Source organism: Crotalus tigris, unplaced genomic scaffold (assembly GCF_016545835.1).
Source record: "Crotalus tigris isolate CLP2741 ecotype Arizona unplaced genomic scaffold, ASM1654583v1 scf7180000019189.1338056, whole genome shotgun sequence".
In the NCBI taxonomy this organism is placed as follows: domain Eukaryota; kingdom Metazoa; phylum Chordata; class Lepidosauria; order Squamata; family Viperidae; genus Crotalus; species Crotalus tigris.
In genome coordinates, this window is record NW_024097425.1 from 1,183,730 (window position 1) to 1,204,250 (window position 20,521).

Genomic DNA, 20,521 nt, shown 5'->3' on the forward strand with positions numbered 1-20,521 from the left:
GCATGAACCATTGCAGTTCTCTTGAGTGCAGCCTTGCCCAAGGAACTATTGCTATGGTCGATATCATCTTCCCTAGCAGCTGGGAAAGGCAGACCAGCGTCACTGACTGACCGCGGCTTACCTGTTTTACGGCTTTCTTTATGCTGCTGAGGCGTTCCTGTGATAGGTACACCTTGCATTCCTTTGTGTCTATGACCGCTCCCAGATGGAGTATTCTCGTAGTTGGGGTTAGATGGCTCTTTGGAAAGTTCACCGAGAAGCCGTGGTCCTGCAGCATTTTTATCACTAACTTTAGGTCCGCCCGAGACTGCTGGGCGGACGATGACTGGATTAGAATATCGTCCAGGTAGCACTGGACTCTGACTGGTACGTTTCTTAGTTGTGCTGCCAGAACCGCCAGAATCTTGGTGAACACCCTGGGCGCTGATGACAGGCCGAATGGAAGTGCCCTGTATTGAAAATGGTGCCCCCTGTAGGCAAACCGTAGAAAGCGGCGGTGAGCCAGAGAGATAGGGATGTGCAAGTATGCCTCCGTGAGGTCGATCGATGCCAGAAAATCCCCTTTCCTTACGCTTCCAAGGATGGAGCGTAGTGTCTGCATTTTGAATTTGCGGTATTTTATGTAGAAATTTAGCCTTTTCAAATCCAAAACGGCTCTCCAACCCCCCGAGGGTTTTGGGACCACGAAGAGGATAGAATAAAACCCCTGGTCTCTCTGGTTCATAGGCACCGGCTCTACGGCCCGTATGTTTAGAAGGTGCTGAACGGCCTCGTTCATGAGCCTTCTCTTTGTTGGGTTTGTGGGACAGGGGCACGGGCGGAAGCGGTTCGGGGGCTTTGAGAGAAATTCTAGAGATAGACCATGACGTATGGTGTTCCTGACCCATACGTCCGTGGTGGTCTCTTCCCACTGGGGAGCAAACCCTGCTAGTCTGCCCCCTATGGGAAGGTCTGGGCGGGAGTCATCTGGTACGGCGGAAGGGGCGGTTGTTCCCCCGAAAGGGCCGTCTTCCCTGTGTTTGCCTATGTCTTGTGTTCTGTCTGTCCCCCTGTCTTTCCCTATCCTGTCTAGCTTGGAAGGGTTGGGAATTTTGAAAGTAGTTGACCCTGGCTTCTGTACGAAAGGATTGTTTCCTTCCCCAGGAGCCGGGTCTCTTGTCCTGCCTTTTAAGCATGTGTTTAAGGACCTTGCGCTTGTCCTTGTTCTCTGTCAGGTATGGCGTTAGTGCCTCACCAAACAGCTTTGCCCCTTGGTACGGAGCCGAAGCCAATTTCCACTTGGATTTGGTATCCGCCTGCCAGTTCTTTAGCCAGAGGATGCGCCTGCTCGTGTTGTTTGCCGCCATTGCCTTGGCTGAAAACTTGGTCACTAAAAGTGTTGCGTCCGACGCATATTCCGTGGCCGCTACCATTTTGCTCAGTTCCTGGTGAGTGCGTATATCTTCCATGGGAACCCGGCCCTGTAACTCACGGAGCCAACAAAGTGTGGCTCTGGTGAAAAAGGACGCGGAGGTAGACGCCCTGGTAGCCCAAGCTATTGCCTGGTGCGTTCTCCTGTAGTTGGACTCACTCTTTCGGTCCTCGGCTTTAAGAGCTTCAGCAAAATCTCCTGATATGGCCGTGTCCGATATCAGGGGACCTATGGGTTCGTCCACCACCGGCACCTCCAATGTTCCCTCTAGCTCCCTTGCTACGTTAAATAGCTTCCTCTCCGCATTGCTAGGAAGCGGTAGGGAGGTTGGCGCTGCCCACTGTTTCCTTATTGTGTTTAGGAACATGGTCGGGCAAGGTATGCGGTGTTGGGTGGTTACCTTTTCGGCGAACGTCGGCTCAGCCTCCGTGTCAACTGTGACAGGCTCCGCTGGTGTCCCATGCCCCAGATGGGCTGTGGCCTCAGCCTTGCGCAGAATAGTAACAAAAAGAGAAGGGTTAAACAGGCCGCTGAAGGACGGCCCTTGAGGTGAGGTGTCCTCCTCCTCCTCAGACATTTGAATCCCTTGTGACGTACCTGGCTGGTCCAGGTAAGCTTCCTCAGAGACCGACGAGTCTGAGACGGAGGAGAGGTCCTGATGGTCCTCCGTTTCCTCCCAATGCCTCGTTCTAAGTCCTAGAGGCTTGGCTTTTGAAGTTTGAGCCCTGGCCTCAAATGCACAGTCCACTGCCTGTGCTATTAGGGTAGCTAGCAGATCCCCCGTCAATGCAGGAGGAGTGACCATTGCCTGCGACCCTGCAGGTGCTGTGGTTAGCATGGTCCTCGGGGTTTCCTGTAACCTCCGTGGGGAGGGGGATCGGGAGAGCGATGAGAATTCGCCTATCCCACCCTCTGTTTGGGACTGTGATGAGCTCCCTAATGACCAAATGGCCCGTGGGGATGAAGGGAGACCCAGCGGTAGATCAGGACCTATTCCCCCATTCTGCCTATTTTCAATTCTGGCCCTTTTCTGGGCTCTGTCGAACTCTTTTTCTAGGGCTTGGTGTCTTCTGATTGCCTGTTTGTCAGCCTCTTTGATGACTTCCTTGCAGCCTTTCTAGGGGCTGCAGAGGATTCCGAATCCTCTGAAGCAGGTGCTCCAGAGGATGAAGGCGGGGCTCCAGTGGAGGGAATGATTGCTTCCTCCATTCTCCACTAACGCTGGGCCGCGATAGGGGGGACCCAGGTAGTAGGAGAGCTCCAACTTTGAGTAAGGACAGGCGCACTACTGGGGGCGTCTGGAACTCAGGAGCAGACTCTGCAAAATTGTCAGAGTTAGTCACTGTGCACGGATAAGAACAGGCACGCTAATGGGAATGCCTGGAACCCGGCTTGACTATGGTGGGTAAGGACAGGCACGCGACTGGGGATGCCTGGAACCCACCACTAAATCCAGAGGCGTACGGGCCACTAATGGGGGACCCGAAGTCTGGAAGGAGCCAAAGGCAACTAAACACAGTTAGTTATGAAAGGTTCTTATTTACTTTAGGTAGAAGACACCAAGTCCTGGAACCAGTAGCTATGTGTCTGATTTGAATGTCTCTGAATGAATAATAGATGCTTTAGTACCCCAGTACTGCTTGCCTATTAATTCACTCCAGCGGCTGAACCTAGCTTTCTTAAGGAACTTTAACTCCCCTGTTTGGACAAAAAATATGGCCGCCGCTGCCAGGAAACTACTGCGCATGTGTTAACAAGGCTGCCTATGCCACGTGCGGTTGTAACAAAGAGCTGCGCGTGCTTCCAGCTGTGCAGACAATGGCGCCTCGTTTAAAAAATCCTGAGCAGCCTGGAGTGAAAAGACTGCTCCTTCGCACGCCAGCTGTTTCCCTTAATCAATCTCCCTCCCAGCATGCGTCCCCTTTGTCCTCCACTTCCCTTGCTAACTGCCTGCCTTTCTGTCTTTTTTTGTTTGTTTGTTTGTTTGTTTGTTTTAAACGCGAGGGGTTGCCCGAGCCTCCCCGTTTGTTTAAGGCGGCTGCCGGCTGCTGGAAGGTGGCTGGGGTTTTTGGGTTAGGGAGGGGAATTAGGGATTTCCCCCTTTTAAGTGGGGGTGGTTTCCCCTGTAGGAATCTGACTTCCTGAGTCTTACAATTTATCAAGGAAATTTTTGAGTGATCAATTAAATTGAATTAAATTATCTCTAATTAGCTTTTAAACTAAGCAATTTCAGCTACTAGAAAAAAAAAAAAATCCCCCCTAATGGAAAGGAACTATACCTGCCCAGGAGCCAAAAGTTGTAGATGTCTCATGGCCAGATCAGTCAAGACTAAGGGATCATGGTCCAAGACGGGGCGTGGCAACTTTGGCTGACTGATCTGATTGGCCAGGAATATAGTCTCAACCCACTGCGTGGATTATCCATCTCCAGTGCTGGAGAACTAAGCAATAGACATTACTAAAGATAAAGTCTGATAACTAAACAGAAGTTATCACATATGAAGGCAGCATAACTCTGACCGTTTGTTGATCAGGGGGAAATGTCTTCATATTCTGTCTATTGCTTCCTAATTCTATTTGAGAATAGGCCATTAGCCAATCCAGTGAGTTGGTATTATTATTCTTGTAAAAGCTATTAAGCTTTTTTTTTTTTTACAGTTACTGAATCATGTTTATTTATTTAAAATACAGAGTGATTTCTTCCTGGAGCAGTGATTTTGCTGACAGCTCTGACAGTAAAAGAGATCTTCTTGAACAGCAAGTCATTGTTGACACATGAGCTTCTCCTGGATCCTCCCACATGTGACTCATATCTGAGCCAAAATGGTTAATCCCAATTTCAGCAAAGGAAGTAGTTATATGTTCTCATACTGAATTAACTAGCCATGGGAAGACTCTTTAGAATCACACACGAATTCTTCATTTTATTCCGGAAGAATACAACTGATTTAAAAATGAGGGACAGCTTCTAAGAAATAAGACAGAATTTGAAATGTTCATACAGTATCAAGGTCACTTACTAAGGTGTATATATACTCATGGAGACTGAAGAAATAAAAAAAAAAAACCCTGCACGTTAAAGTGTTTTAAACCTTAAAGGAACGATCACAAACCAACAAAGGGAAAAATTGTGGAATATAAATTTACTCTAGATTGTAAGCTATGAGGAAACCAGTGGAAAACATTTTATAGTTGGTATATAACTCTGTCAATATATTGCCAACATTGACAATATATATAGTAGTAATTATTGGAAATGTCATCAAACTGAATTTTTTATCAGATGTGGTGAAAGCCCCCTAGTTCTGGAAAGAAATACAGGTAATCACTTATAGCTCGTTTGAAGTTATGTGATAAGTGCCCCCTAGTGCTTACGAGCAAGTCCCAAAATTACGAATATTGCAGCACCAGCACAGTCGTTCACCCTTATGAGCGACCGCAGTGGCTCTGCAACATTCACCCTGGTTATTCCCTCCCTCCCCACCCCCGCCCCGGGTCTCCCTAGGCATCAGGCCTTCAATACTCACCCTGCAAAGATCGAGATCCTTTGCTTTCTTGGCTGCTCCAGGCCTTCGGTGCTTTCGCAGAGAATGGAGGCCTAAAGTAACGCAGGATCACGCAAGATCAGTGGGGTGAGATCTCATGCTATGGATCTTCCGTGATCTCATGGTATTTTAGGCCTCTGTTCTCTGCAACAGAGAATGGAACCGAAGCTGGGGGATGCTTCCATGGCCCTCCGGCGGCTTGATCCAGGCCCTGGCTGACTTCTCCAGGCTGCTGCTGCCTGGAAACGGGCCACCGGAGGGTCGTGGAAGCATCCTCCGGCCTCAGATCTAGGTGGTGCCGGCCTGGAGAAGGCATCCAGCACCTGGATCGGGCTGGGGAAGCGTCCCCCAGCCTCAGATCCAGGCGGCAGCAGGAACCGCAGCAGAGAGGAGACAGATCTTTTCAAGGTGAGTCCGGCGCAGCAGGAAGGGAGGGGGAAGCATGAGGTATCTTAGTGAGTCGGGAAGGCCTTGGGGGCCAGCTCCATCACTAGCCCCTCCATGGCGTTCCCCCCAAGATACCTCATGTTCACTTAACGAGCTGCATGCGTTTTAAGGAGCAAGGGAGTGATTTCCTTCGAGGTACAAAATTCACTCCAAGTTTTCAAGTTATGAGTGGAATGGGCAGGCTCCCTTGCACTTGTAACTCGAGGACTACCTGTATAGAGCACTATTCAGAGAACTTTAGAAATCAGATTTGACTTGAAACCACAATTCTTCTTACTAGGCATAATTCCAAAATGCTAACAACAATAATCACTGAGAGACATGTTTACGCCAGCAAGGATAAATTTAGCCCAACACTGAAAAGGAGATGTGTTACTTAAAATATCAGACTGGAAACTTAAATTTGGAGAATATGCAGTAATAGCAAAAGTAACAGCATATATTCACAAGAGGTTTAATCAAACTTAAGCAAGAATGTGTCCCATACATATCACATATTGCACAGGAAGTAAAATATAAGTATCTAGAGTATAATTTTTAAGGGGAAAAAGATCCAATTTAAGTTTTTTAAAAATGTCTATAAACATTGTATGTTAAGCAAAGCATGATAAATAGCTAAAAACTAATGTTTTACTTATACCTTTCTTTTCAGTAGGTATTTATTTATTTATGAGACTTATATACAGCTTTAAGTGCAAGCACTCTCTAAGCGGTGTACACCAGTAAGCAATGTATATATATTTACATTGCCCCTAACAATCTGGGTCCTCATTTTACCTACCCCAGAAGGATGGAAGGCTGAATCAACCTTGAGCCGGTGAGATGTGAACCGCTGACCTGCTGAACACAGTCAGCTAAAGTGGCCTGCAGTACTGCACTCTAACTGCTGCGCCACCTCGGCTCTTTTTTTGTATTTTTAAAGAAGATTTATTTAGGCTTAACTCAAGATATCAAAATTCCTTCTGTTAAAACAGTGGTTCTCAACCTGTGGGTCGGGACCCCATTTGGGGTCGAACGACCATTTCATGGGGGTCGCCAAACAACGCAGTCCACCATTTTTTCCCCCCTTTTCCTTAGCTGTGCTATTCCCTTTTATTCTATTGGCTTTTGAAAGCCAATAGAATAGACTCTCTTGAATAGAGTCTAATTCTATTGGCTTTCAAAAGCCAATAGGAATTGTCCAGGCTATCTCTGCCCTGCTGAGCCCGCCAAAAGTCCCATTCTGCAAATGGTGCTGCACCAGTTGAGTAGTCCTCGACTTACGACCGGTTGGGGGTCACGGCATTAAAAAGGTTGAGAACCACTGTGTTAAAATGTTATGTACTTAATTGTAACTTATTGTTTTTTATGGTCGATTTCTAGTCAAACATGCTGAGCACTAACTGTACGATCTTAATCATTACTTTGTCCACTTACATATTTCTCTGATTTTTTTCCTTTTCTCTTTTTGCTTACTTGCTCTTGTTTCTTTTAAAAATATTAATAAAAATTAAAAAGATCACACATTTCTCCGCAAACCTACGCCCCTCTATTAAAAGCAATTTAAAAGAACATAATTAAGAATACTTACTCTGATTATATAATAGAAGCAGAGTCAGGGGTAGAGGGAGTCCTGTATTCACCATATAGGTAGTCCTTGACTTATGACCACAATTTAGAATTTTCATTGCTAAGCAAGATAGCCATGCCCAATTTTACAATGTTTTTTTGTCAGGGTTGTTAAATGAATCATCACAGTTGTAACGTGAATTTGGCTTCCCCAACTGACTTAACTTGCAAAGCTAGGAAGGCTGCAAATAACAATCACATGACTGCAGGATTACAAACACATACCGGTTGACAAGCGCCTGAATTCGCAATGGTCGTATATGCAAGAACCGGTCGCATGTCAGTTTTTTCAGCACCGCTGTAACTTTCAAACTGTCACTAAATGAATGGTTGTAAGTCAAGGATTACCTGCAACCATCTGATAAAGGTGGGCCAAAACCTCCTTTTGGGGACCAGCCTGACCAATTATCATGGAAGCACATTCAGCATTACTGATCTGTTAGTAGATATGGAGAGATCGTATACTATACAACCGAATAGATGTACATATAATGTATTTAAACACAGAGGCTGCATATGTCTGATTACTCAAATTACTTACTTCAGTATATCAATTGATCGGTTATGCTGAAGGAGACAATTTGTGAGAATACAGTCTAACATGACTAAAAGCCAAGAGACTGATAAGAAATCAGTCCATTACGAGAACTAGGGCTAGGTAGAAACTGTCCCTCTAGGTCAGTGGTTCTCAACCTGTGGGTCGGGACTCCATTTGGGGTCAAATGACCATTTCACAGGGGTCGCCAAACAACGCTGTCCGCCATTTTTTTTCCTTTTCCCTAGCTGTCCTACTCCCTCTTATTGGTGGCCACACCCACTTGGGGGTCACCACAACATGGGGAACTGCATTATGGGGTCACAGCATTAGAAAGGTTGAGAACCACTGCTCTAGGTAGAAACTGTCCCTCCTAACTAAAAGAAAGTGGCTTCTAAACCATTACAACTTGGATACATGAGAGAAAGAGGCACAGAAATTTGAATCTTGATTTCATTTATCAACTGGGCTTGTATTTGATATGCAGGTCACTGGAATCTTTTTCATAATGTCTTATTACCTTTAATAGTAGGCAATAATAAATTACTTAGCAGAGCTTTGGTGTCTTGAAGGTCTACCACAGTTCCTTGTCTTGCTAGTTAAGAGAGCTGATACCATTTATCATTTCCCTGCACTACTGGTTAAAACAAAACCATACAGCCTCTTTTACTTGGCACACCCAGCATATTTGAAGCACCTTTCTTGTCCTTTATAGTGCTTTATTAGTCACACTGTATTTTATTGTTTTTATAATGTAAGATGCTCAGAATTGTCTGGAACTGTGCAGCATCTAAATGGAATAAATTAGTTCATCATTCATCTTCCCACTCCAGTTCGAAATAACTGGCCAATTTAGTATTCAGAATAATTTGAAGAAATCCGCATTCAACTCTCAGAGAATTACTGGCTCTTCTGAAACTTGTTATGCTTGAAATAAATTATGCAGATATTTTAATAAATATGTATTATCAGGATCCCTATAAAGAAGGGTACTTCAATCCTTGGTCAGAATAAATCACTTGCATCAGAGAGCTGCAAATTACATGAATATAAACAAAAAAAAAACCCTTTTTAGCATCTGCTGCTTTAAATAAAATGATATAGTTTATGCATAACAACTTTTACTTGTAAGATGTTGCAGATTTTAAGAATGCAATAACTCTGATATAACTATTAAACCAGGATAGCTAGCTATTCAAATGTGGTTAAAACTGGGCTTCACAAATGTCAGGATCAAATTGGGCATTGTCCTATTCATACCTTTTCTCAGTACAAATGATTATAAAATCCGGCATTATTCAGAACATATGAATAGGAACACATTTTCACGTTAGTTTCCAGGAATTGGAGCTATATTGTTCCTGAAAATACTTATAAAATATGTCTCATTGTCATTCTAAATGAATCTATATGGACTATTATGTACAATTCACAATGTAATTATCCTATCTTATTGGCTTGCCCCCCCCCAAGTTTATATATGGCCTTTCTCTGCCCTATAGACTAATATAGTCCCAATGCCTGGATTCCCCTGAAGTCCTTTTATGAAACTGAGGAAAGGTGTACATTTCTTCAAGAACATATGTTTATGCTATAGGACCATAAAAGCTGTTCCTGCACTAATTATTGCTAACTTCGGAAGGTCCAAGTTCTATATACAAATATTCAAGTGCTGGCAACATTAAAAATATTTTTACAAGAAACTTCAAATATTTAAAGAACTGAGACTATGGAACTAAATTGAAACACTGCCCAAGAATAAAGGCAGGACAAGAGGCAAGAGATGGAAACTGATCAAGGAAAGAAGCAACCTAGAACTAAGGAGAAACTTCCTGACAGTTGAACAATTAACTAGTGGAACAACCTGCCTCCAGAAGCGTTGAATGCTCCAACACTGGAAGTTTTTAAGAAGAGACTGGACAGCCATTTATCTGAAATGGTATAGGGTTTCCTGCCTGAGCAGGGAGTTGGACTAGAATTCAGTGTTTCTCAACCTTGACAATTTTAAGGCATGTGGACTGCAACTCCCAAAATTCCACAGCCAGCCATGCTGGCTGTGGAATTCTGGGAGTTGAAATCCACATGCCTTAAAATTGTCAAGGTTGAGAAACACTGGACTAAATGACTTACAAAGTCCCTTCCAACTTTATTATTATTATAAATTAAAGCCAAACAAACATCAATCCACCAATCAACTTACCTTATATGCTAGAAGAAAATTAGACACAAAAAGAAATCTAAAGAGAAGTTGGCTTTTAACTGATCCTACTCCCAGGACAGAAATGTCAAACCCACGGCATCATGCAACATATCAGAACTTTTTCCCCATTTCCGGCAATGGGGTAGGCACGGTTTTCTCATGATGCATCCGGCCCACGGGCCAGCAGTTTGACACCCCTGTCCTAGGACAAGAAACTTAAAATAATCATAAACATGTAGAAAATGTATTGAACATTGACATGCAACCAACCACACTCTTCCAGCGTTATAAATAAAACAACTCAAATGAATTATACCCAATCCCATTCCACTATAATAGATCTCACCTGGTAAACATCCTTGCTCCCTTGCTCCCTTGATGTAGGATGGAGAGTCAAAAAACACTCTCTTGGGGGAGGGGGGCCTCTTGACACCCCCTCCCCCTTCCAAGCTGCTTCTTGAAGAATCAGTGCAGATACCCCAAAATGAGTGGTGCTTCTTTAGCTGCCTAGATAGATCTTCTTATGCCAGAAATATGAAAAAGTACTCGTGTAATCTTTGCCACTACCTCAAGGTTTATGACTTGGTTTTCTGATCTCAAAATAATTTCCCTCAAGTCTTTAAGGTTCTTAAAGAATTTTCCATCTCATAACATAGATGTCCGTTCTACAGTACGATGTCCATTCTACAGTATGTGTACTGTTGAGTGCGCAAGTCGCAATGTCCCATTATCATATCTTGGCTGACTCCTCAGATCTTGTCCTCAGACTTAAATCCGTCCGTGGAATAGTTCTCAAAGGCAAACACAAACAAACATAATTGTTCTGGATTTAAATTATTCATGAAGGATCTTCTTCCAGTTGTTCCGGTCTCAGCCACCATGCCCTGCATAACATGTAAATCCAGATTAGAAAACATTTCTGATCTTGGGATAAGTTATTGCCACATGGTTTGACCAATATTGATAATTCCAGAAGTATAGTTGGGCTTCAAGTTTTCCCTTTATCCAGGCTTCTTTTTTTGCTTTCCGTTAACAAAATCTAAAATTTTAGGCGCAGCAAAGACATTCTCATGGAAGCAACAGAGGTTTTCTCCACCATGTCACCTCCAGAATTAAGGCAAGAGAGAATCTGCCACTCACTTATCTCCTCATATAGGGGGTGCACATGCATCCACTGTACATCCACTCACCCCTCCACCTATATACCCTGCCCAAACCCAGTTTGGGAGATATCTCCGCTGACATCTCAGCTGCCAATCAGAAAGGCCAATACTAGACTAGATAAACCAATACTCTGGCCCAGCATTAGGTAGCTCCTCATGTTCTTCTCTGTTATTAATGCTGCGGTAGTTCATGCACCCAGCTTTAGGAGTTTTTCTCATTGGTTCCCTTTCAAAATTGAACGTCGGGACTTGTTCGTGCGCTATCTCGCCCTTCCTCTCTTCAGCAACGTCCTCTTCCTTCCCTCGCCACAGGTTTTATTAAAGAAGACAGTCATTATCTGGAGAGCAAAGCTGGCGTCCTGAGGTCCGCGAGCCCCGCGCCCCCTCCCGGTTCCTCCCCCAAACTGCCTCGGCCATGCTCTCCCTCTGGGAGCCGTTGCCCTCCCTCCTGCGAGCAGTCAGGGTAAAACGGGACAACCGCCTGCTCCGTCCTCCCCCCCCCCCCTCGCTTACACTGACCGACAGCGACGACGCCAGACACAAACCAGCACCAGAATTCCAGCCACTTCCGCCTGGCAGCGCCGGAAGCGAACCCATGGCAACCAGCCGTTTCACCCACGTCCCGCCCTTCGCTGCTCTCCCTGAAACCGCGCCCCCTTCCTTCGAACGTAGTATACGCGCCGCGGCATGGGGGGGGGCTTCTTCCACAGGAGCCACGCCCTCTCCCTCCTCCCCTGTTTCTGATAGGGGAGATGAATCGTTCTTTTACTGGGACGGCCACGCCCACTCCCGGATCGTAGGCGTCTCCTCGTAATAGCGATGCTTCTCCTCTTCATTAACACCAATGTTTATATAATGACGTAAAAGCCATAACTGCTCAGTTCGTAGCCACGCCCTCTCTGCTTCGAGCGCTCCAATCTTCGCCCAGCGGGCTCATCAAAGCCACGCCCTCTTTTGTAACTCCTTTGCGTTCTTAGGTTGCGTCCGTGAGTCTCTTCTGCCCCCTAGCGGCGGAGAATAACCGCTTGAAATTCGGTCGGGGTTGAAATGGGAAATGATCAGCCTCTAGAAGGCGGAAATGGGCAAGTAGTTGATGCCATTTTTGGCTTCTGCAGAAGTTTTCCCAGTTGCAATATATGGCTGTGAAAGTTGGACCGATAGGAAAGGCTGAGTGCCAAAGAATTGAGGCCTTTGAACTATGGTGCTGGAGAAGACTCCTGTGAGTCCCCTGGACTACAAGGCAATCAAACCAGTCAGTCCTAGAGGAGATCAACCCCGACTGCGCTTTAGAAGGCCAGATCCTGAAGTTGAAACTCAAGTACTTTGGCCACCTAATGAGAAGGAAGGACTCACTGGAGAAGGGCCTAATGCTGGGAAAGATTGAGGGCAATAGAAGAAGGGGATGACAGAGAATGAGATGTGGCTGGATGGAGTCACTGAAGCTGTAGGCGTGAGCTTAAATGGACTCCAGAAGATGGTAGAGGACAGGAAGGCCTGGAGGAATGTTGTCCATGGGGCAGGGATGGGTCGGACATGACTTCGCAACTAACTACAACAACAAGTTCAAAATAATGCAGAGTAAAAACCTGTATATGAGTCCAGTGTTTACAACTCTCTACCCTAAAACTTCCCCAATTAATTGATTGATTACATATCATCAAATCATTGTTGGCTCTTAGTGATCACATAGATTTCTCCACAATGAGCTGTCATCAAGCTGGTCCTTCAGATCTTCCAACAGTGCTCCCATCGCCACTGTAACTGAATCATACATGTTTTCTTGGCTGTCCATGCTATTCTCAGGAGCCTTCTTCAACACCAAGGTTCAAAAGTAGATGTTTCCTATCCACTGTTTCATTTCCGCAGTCACAGGGAACACCATCACTTGCACAGTTCTGAACTTTGAAAGTATACAGATAGTCCTCGACTTACAACCATTCATTTAGTGACTGTTCAAAGTTACAACAACAGCACTAGCAAATAGCATTTACACTTACATACTGCTTTACAACACTCTCTGGACAGCACTGAAAAGAGTGACTTAGGCCGTTTTTCACGCTTAAAACCATTAGAGCATTCCTACGGTCACGTGATCAAAATTTGATGTTTAGCAGCTAGCATGCATTTACGGTGACCTCTGTGACTTTCTGACAAACAAAGTCGATGGGGAAACCAGATTCATTTAACAACCATGTTACTAACTTAACAACTGCAATGATTCACTTAACAACTGTGGCAAGACAGCTTGTAAAATGGGGCTAAACACAGCTAACAACTGTCTTGCTTAACACCAGAAATTTTGGGCTCAATTGTGATCAGAAGTTGAGGACTACCCATATACACATCATAGTATTAGAATATCTCTTCCAAGGCTTTCATGGCTGTTCTATCATGGCTAGTCTGTTTCTTCACTGCTTGTTCCTTTGCTGTTGATGATTGATCCTAAAAGGCAGAAGTTATCCATCACTGGATGTCTTCCCTGTCAAAAATTGGGTTGCTGTGTCCCTTATGATAAACAAAACTTCTCTCATCAAAATTATTTGTTGCATGAAACTCAATATAGTATTTTGTAAGGCAAGAATTGAGAGTGAAGAATTGCCTCCGAAATGGGAAGCATGGTGTGGCCCCAACGCTGCAGAAGGCTCCAATAGCCCCCCCCCATCTTTGTTGCCCCTTCCTGTCTGGGGGGTGGGTGGAGTCAGGCAAATATTGACCTAGGATAGTTCTTTTCACATGCCTGTTGACTTTTTGCCCAGACTCTTGGTGGGTTAAAAAAACATGAAAAAGCCAAATGAATTTTCAATACTAATAAAATTGTGGAGGAAAAAAACCTTGTTTCTGGAATTTGTTGTTAAAAACAAAAGCCAGTATGACATTCTATCTTCCTTTCTCAAACTTTTTTTTTGATATATGAGCATATGCTTTAAATAAAATTAAACATTAGCAAGAATGCCATTTTACCATCTTTGAAAACTGAAGCATGCTGTGTGCTCAGATATGAAAGAAAGCGTACAATGCTACTAAGATGCATTTTAATAAGCTGTATGTTTAAAAAAAACTGTTCTCACTTTGCATTATGGAGCACATCCAGTTGCAGAGGTTGCCAATAAAAGCTCCTTAAAGTCTGCCAAGCACCAGCAAATTAGCCAACAGGGCAGTTTATCTGAATCCAAGATTGTAAGCCAGAGACTTAAATGAGATCCAATAAAATCAAATAAAATATAGCATGTAGATGGCATACAAACTAAGCAGCAACAAAGCAGCCATCAAAGTTAGAGATAGTGTGAATTAATATCTAATAAGAATACAGCTGAATGCAATTGAAAAGCCTGGGAAAATAAAAAAAGATCTTTACTTGATGCCAAAATGATGCTAATATTGGTGCCAGTCATACCCGACAGAAATTACAGGTTTGTTATGGCTTCTGCTTATCGATTCTAGGGAATCCACTTAGAGCCACACAGCATAGTAATGAATGAATTTGTAATGAATTAGTAACATTGGAGTGTGGGAGAATGGTGTGTTTCTAAAATGTAGAAAATATTGGAATTTAGCTCATGACACTGATTAATTGGCCAGCAAGAAGCCTTGTCTCAGCCCACATACTATAATGAACTGGTGGATTTGAGTATGTTGAAAGAAGAACCTGTTGTGGGAGGACAGCACCTGCCCCCCCCTCCCGAGAAAGAAATATTTAGGAAATATTAAAAGGCAGAATATATTTCCCCAAAGAATCTTAAAGGCAGAAAAGCAAACCCAGTTTTTCTTAATAGCCCCAAGCAGAAACTAGGCAGAGGACAGCTTTTAGAAATGCAGATGCGATAATCCTATTCAGAAAGGTTGGAGCCAAGAAGCTAGAAGCTGATGAAATTAGAAAGACAAAGACACCTAAAATCTACATACCCCACCCAAACTCATGACCTTTAGGACATAATAGTATTAACCCACTACCATCAGAATACCAGAACGGCAGACTGAATCCCAGGTCAAATTTCATGCCACAGGAACAAGAAACAACCTCAAGCGGTTCCGGATCGCGGTGCCTTTGGATATATGGTGAGAGTTCCCTCCCCCGCCGTCTGGTTTCTTTCCATCGAAAGACCCTGGAAATGGTCAAAACTCGCCCTGGAGGGATGACCACCACTGAGGAGGACCCTCGCCTCAGCATGGAAGGGCGGCAGCCCTCCCGCTTTAGCTGAGGCAGCTCCTTTGGATCAGTTTCTGGCAGGCCGCAGACCAGGGGTTGGGGACCTCTGTTCTATGTCACAGTATTAACTGTCATCAGCTGTGTATTTTCTTCTGCTTAAAATCTTTAATCTCCTCTAGTGTTCAGTTTCTAAAATCAATACTTACCTTTTTTCATGATTTACAATTGCCAGCTTGTTGCCAAAATAAGTCTGTTTCCCATGACAAGTTGTTTATTTTTTATTTTTTAGTCCAATCTCTTATAGTAAAAGTCAATATACCAAATGTATATGGAAGCTTAATACATTTATAACTTTCTTAAATCAAAATCTTTAGCTATTTGCTGTTTATTACCCATTCTTTAAGTTCTTGGGCTTGTGATTCTTTCTTTCTTTTTTTTGTTCAGAACTGCAGAAAAATTATCCCCATGAAGATTTTTCAAGCCTGTTGTTCCACAGGGCTCTAACAGTTTTAGAATAGTTAATAGTCAATTTCTGAAAATGTTAGAAAGTGAGGTTTACAAATTCAATATCCTTTAAAAGTCTTTGCCGTGTTTGTGAGCAAGATGGCTGATTCTATAATCTTTTGGCACTCAGATTCAAAATAAAACCATTGTCCTGTAATCTCCTCATGAGGAACAGCCATTTGGAGCACATGTGGGAAATCTCCAATCCTCTCCTTATCCAGAAAGTTTCCAGAGAATTAGTTTATTTACTGCACTGGTTCCTTGGTCTTCACCACAGTCATCGTCTCTGCTTTCACAGAGCCATCTTCAGTTCACCTTACTTCCCCTGAAAGTTGAGCCACATCGCTTCTCAGTTTGGATCAGCACATCACTTACATAAGAGCTATTACAGTGTTGAAAGAAAAATCTTCATCAGGGTCCAGTCCAAGCCGGTAATAAACAAAATGGAGACTTCTTTAGAAAATCTGGACAGACTTGAACACTGGGCACTATCTAACAAAATAAAATTCAATGGTGAAAAAAGTAAGGTTCTACATTTAGGCAAGAAAAACCAAATGTACAGGTATAGTGTAGGGGGTTGCTCAATAGTAGTAACTGTGAGAGGGATCTAGGAATCCTAGTGGACAATCACTTAAATATGAGCCAGCAGTGTGCTGCAGCTGCCAAAAAAGTCAACACAGTGCTAGGCTGCATTAACAGAGGGATAGAATCAAGATCACATGAAGTATTAATACCACTTTACAATGCCTTGGTAAGGCCACACTTGGAATACTGCATCCAGTTTTGGTCACCACAATGTAAAAAAGATGTTGAGACTCTAGAAAGAGTACAGAGAAGAGCAACAAAGATGATTAGGGAACTGGAGGCTAAAACAGATAAGGAACGGCTGCTGGAAATGGGTATGTCTAGTTTAATGAAGAGAAGGATGAGGGGGGGGACATGATAGCCGTGTTCCAATATCTCAGGGGCTGCCACAAAAAAGAGTGAGTCAAGCTATTTTCCAAAGCACCCGAAGGCAGGACAAGAAGCAAAAATTAGCTACTGGTTTTGCTGAAGTGGTGCGAACTGGCTGGATCCCACCACTGGATTTGCATTATAATAAGAATCCCACAAAGCTTGAAATAAGTGGGAGAAGGTTGGGACAGATCCTGCATAAGATTTCACAAATATTGGAGTGGGGATGACACTGATAGCTGTATTGATAAGCAGATCATCAGGAAATAGAAAGACTAATAAGACACATAGATAATCTGAGATCCCTGACTAAGCAGCTTCATGTATATGAAAATGGGATTGTTCAGAAGTGGGAAAAGGTCTTCTAGTTGGAAGAAACAGGCTTTATTACCACCTGGTTATTGGTGGTACAGGATTCTGCAATCTTTCTGAGAGAGGGCAGAACCCAATTGTCCTTTCAACACACAATGCCAGAACATCTGAAGGTCTTGCAAGTTGGAGGGAACAAAGTATTCATGCCTTGGTCATATGAGGATGTAAAAGTTCCTAAGATCCTCAGTGTAGAATCCAGGTGTTCCACGTCACACAGAAAGATGGAGCATATGAGTCCTACAAACAACCTTTAGGAACTCAGGACTATCCAAGGACAGTTGGTGTCATGCATGTATGGCTGGCTCTAGGCCCACAGAAGACTCTCAGGTTCTGACCAAAAAGTTGTCCTGCACAAGCTAAGTCAGGATATCAGTTAGAGAGGACAAGATCTTGGTAGGACCAAGGCTTCTGGGTAAGTCTGAAGCCTTCTCACAAGGAAACACAAGAGTAATGTTGAGACAATAACAGAGAGAGAGGAAGGAAGGAAGGATTGAAAGAAGGAGAGGGAAGGAAAGAGATAGAGAGCACATGGAGATGGGGTAGACAGAGGGAGAAAGAGAAGGGGAGAAAGATAAAAGTGGGAGGGGGAAAGGTAGAGAGGGGAAGAAGGGGGAGACAGGAAGAAAAGGGGAGAGGGAAAGGGGGAGAGAGAGATAGAGATTGTGAGGGAGAGGGGGTAGAGAGAAAAAGAGGGGAAGAGAGAGAGGGAGACAAGAAGGAGGAGAGAGGGAGGGGGAGGGAGCGAACAAAACCAGTTTGGTGTAGTGCCGTGGTTTTCAACCTAGGCACCTTTCAGATGTGGGGATCCCAACTTCCAGAATTCCCCAGCCAGCAGAGAAATTCCCCAGACATGTGTTTCTCTTGCTGGACATTTGGTAGCCTTCCCCAGGATGGATGGGATACATGTCCAGCCAAGTTCTTTGCTCATTCTGCTCCATCACAGTGTCTGTTATGTCTCACCATTCCTGGATTGACTCTGCCCTTTTTCCTGATGCTATTGAAGCCTGGAACACCACTGAAGGCATGTTGCCTCTCACTTCTTTCAAGTCCTCTTCAGAACTCACTCTTCTGTGAAGTCTTTGGCACAATCCTTTCATCCATTCTGGAGGCTCACCAAAGAATTTGTGCATTCAATTAGATCCTACCTGGGAGCAAATCCAGTTGGAGACTACTAGGCTGGGAAACTGAAAAAATCTCTGAAATAATGCAGTGGCAAACTACTTCCATCTTGTTGCCAAGAAAATAGCTTGAATGTATCCAAGAACTGCCCAGAGTCAAGTTTGACTTGAAAACTATTTTTTTTCCTAGCAAAAGGCACTTTGGGATATTGTTCCTTCTTTGGTTCCTCCCTGTTATGTGCTCCTGGCCACTTTCCTTTGTGATCAGAGGCAAGCTTGTCTGCCCAATAACTAGCCCAGACACAATGAAGACCTCCCTGTTTCATTTATTGCAACAAACGGGGAGAGAAGCTTATCAAAGTTTGGTTCTCTCCAAAGTTTATAATCTCAAACCAACATCTTTATACATTCCTTGCACTGACCGTCCATCCCGCTCATTCCCCATTGGCTATGGCCCTATGAGGTTACATTCCCTCCAACTATCTTCTACATATTTCCTACTACCCTCCCGAACATACTAAATCATACATTGCATCTGCATTATAATTAGCAGATAATAAATGCAGCTAATATTCAATAGTCTATTGAGCATGCTTTGTTAGCTTGTTTTCGAGTTCTGGGATATTTTATGATTTCTTAGAACAATAGATTCTTTCCTGTTATTTAGTTTTAGTTTTGTCTTTCCTGTTAACCAATTCTTTTAGTTTTGCCTTTAAGCTAGCTATTTCCTCTTGCAATTTTAATTTTTTTTACAATATTAAATTTTAATATTTAATCCTATCATCCCCATTTTGTTTCTCTTTTTTATCATTTTAATTTTTACCTCCATTGAATGTAGGTGGAGCTTTCCTCTTGTTGTTTGTAAAGTCTTAACTCACCTTCCTCCCCCAGTTTCCCCACAATAACAGTCCTGGGTGGTTGAAAAATTGGGCTGAGAGACAGTGACTAGCCCAAGGTCACCCAGCAGGCATTCATGGCTATGGGAGAACGAGAACTCACTGTCTCCCAGTGTCTAGCCTAGTGCCTTAACCACTAGATAAAAGCACTATTCAAACAAAGTTTGCTGCTGAATGTAAGACTCTATTTATAAATTTACAAAGTTTATAAAGGTATAAATCCCTATTTAAGAAGTTACCAGGCCTGTAATTATTTCTGTTGGATTCTTAGTGACATTTTTAGTGTCAACACTACCCTGAGCCCAGTTTGGTCAAACTCAGTTCAAAATAGATCTAGGTAAAATTTTGGGAGATAATATTTGCAAAAGCTTCATGAACTTCTGAAGAATTGCTGAGGTGGGTAGGATTATCCCCACCTTCTTCCTTTTGCACATGATTATGTACCTTCAGGGTTGCATGATTGACACCAGTTTATTAGATGAGTTTTTTCCTCTCCATTACCCCTCTTTCCAGTTCATTTTCTGCCTGCCACGAACCTATAAAATGCAGAGGAGTAGTACTAGAAAATGCATGGAGTGGTAATTCTCAGAATAGGATTCTCCAGTCTGGTGCTCTGCAGATATGTGCTACTCTAGCTCAACAGTCCCAACTTTTTTGGCACCAGGGACCAATTTCGTGGAAGACAATTTTCCCATGGACCAGAGTTGGGAGAGGAGGAGTGTGCAACCTAGATCCCTTGCACGTGCAGTTTACAGTAGGGTTTGCACTCTTATGAGAATCTAATGCCTGATAATCTGAGGTAGAGCTGAGCCGGTGATGCTAGTGCTGGGGAGCAGCTGCAAATACAGATGGAGCTTCACTTACTCATCTGCCACTCACCTCTAGCTGTATAGCCCAGTTCCTAACAGGCCACGGACCAGTACCGATTCATGGCACGGGGGTTGGGGACCCCTGCTCTAGACTGAATTCCATGCTAGTGTTATTTTGTAGGATTCCTGGAGTTGAGATCCTAATGTACCTAGGGAAGCTGCCTGAAAGGTTCTCTGAGGGATTATAGTATCTCATTAAAGTTTTTTGAAAACACATCGTAATTAGCCACTGTGTGCAATTCATTTGGGATTTATCAATAAACTTTCTGCCATTAAAAGTTTGAAGATACATTTTTGTGGTTTTATAATTGTCAATAACTATCATTGTTAATATAAAGCAGAGTCCTCTTTGGGTACAATTTACTAGCAGAGAAAAAAGTAATGAGACTCATTGTGCCATTTAAAACAATGAGATATAATGATGACCTCAACTGGGATCAGACCTCCTTAGATGATACTTCTCTTCTTACTCATTCAAATGTTCTATGAACACAAATCGCCCAAAAAAGGAATAGCTCAGGAGATTCCACACAGGCCTATACCAGTGATGGCGAACCTTTTAGAGACCGAGTGCCCCAAAACTGGCTCCGCCCCCGCTCCACCCTCTGCCCCACCCCTGCTCCACCCCCCCCATCCCCTGCCTCACCTGCCCGCAGGGCCACTCACCACCTCCAGGGCCTGCTGCAGATCGCCCAGGCAGCCCAGCAGCGCTATGATGGCCACACCCTCTGCCTACGCCCTGCAGAATCAGC

At 43.7% G+C, this 20,521-nt stretch overlaps 1 protein-coding gene across 4 annotated transcripts in view; it reads right to left on the reverse strand.

The window, feature by feature from the left end:
* MGAT1 (alpha-1,3-mannosyl-glycoprotein 2-beta-N-acetylglucosaminyltransferase) overlaps positions 1-11,570 on the reverse strand; it is a 50,053-nt gene extending 38,483 nt beyond the window's left edge. For 2 of the 4 annotated variants that reach the window (XR_005558821.1, XR_005558822.1), the window contains exons 1-2: positions 11,429-11,570; positions 10,093-10,630 (exon numbers count right to left, since the gene is read on the reverse strand). The gene's annotated coding sequence lies outside the window, so the exon portion shown is untranslated. Of the gene's footprint in view, positions 1-10,092; positions 10,631-11,422 lie in introns of all 4 variants that reach the window. The other 2 variants (XM_039360937.1, XM_039360938.1) reach the window with 2 other exon arrangements.
* Between the last annotated feature and the right edge of the window lie 8,951 nt (positions 11,571-20,521).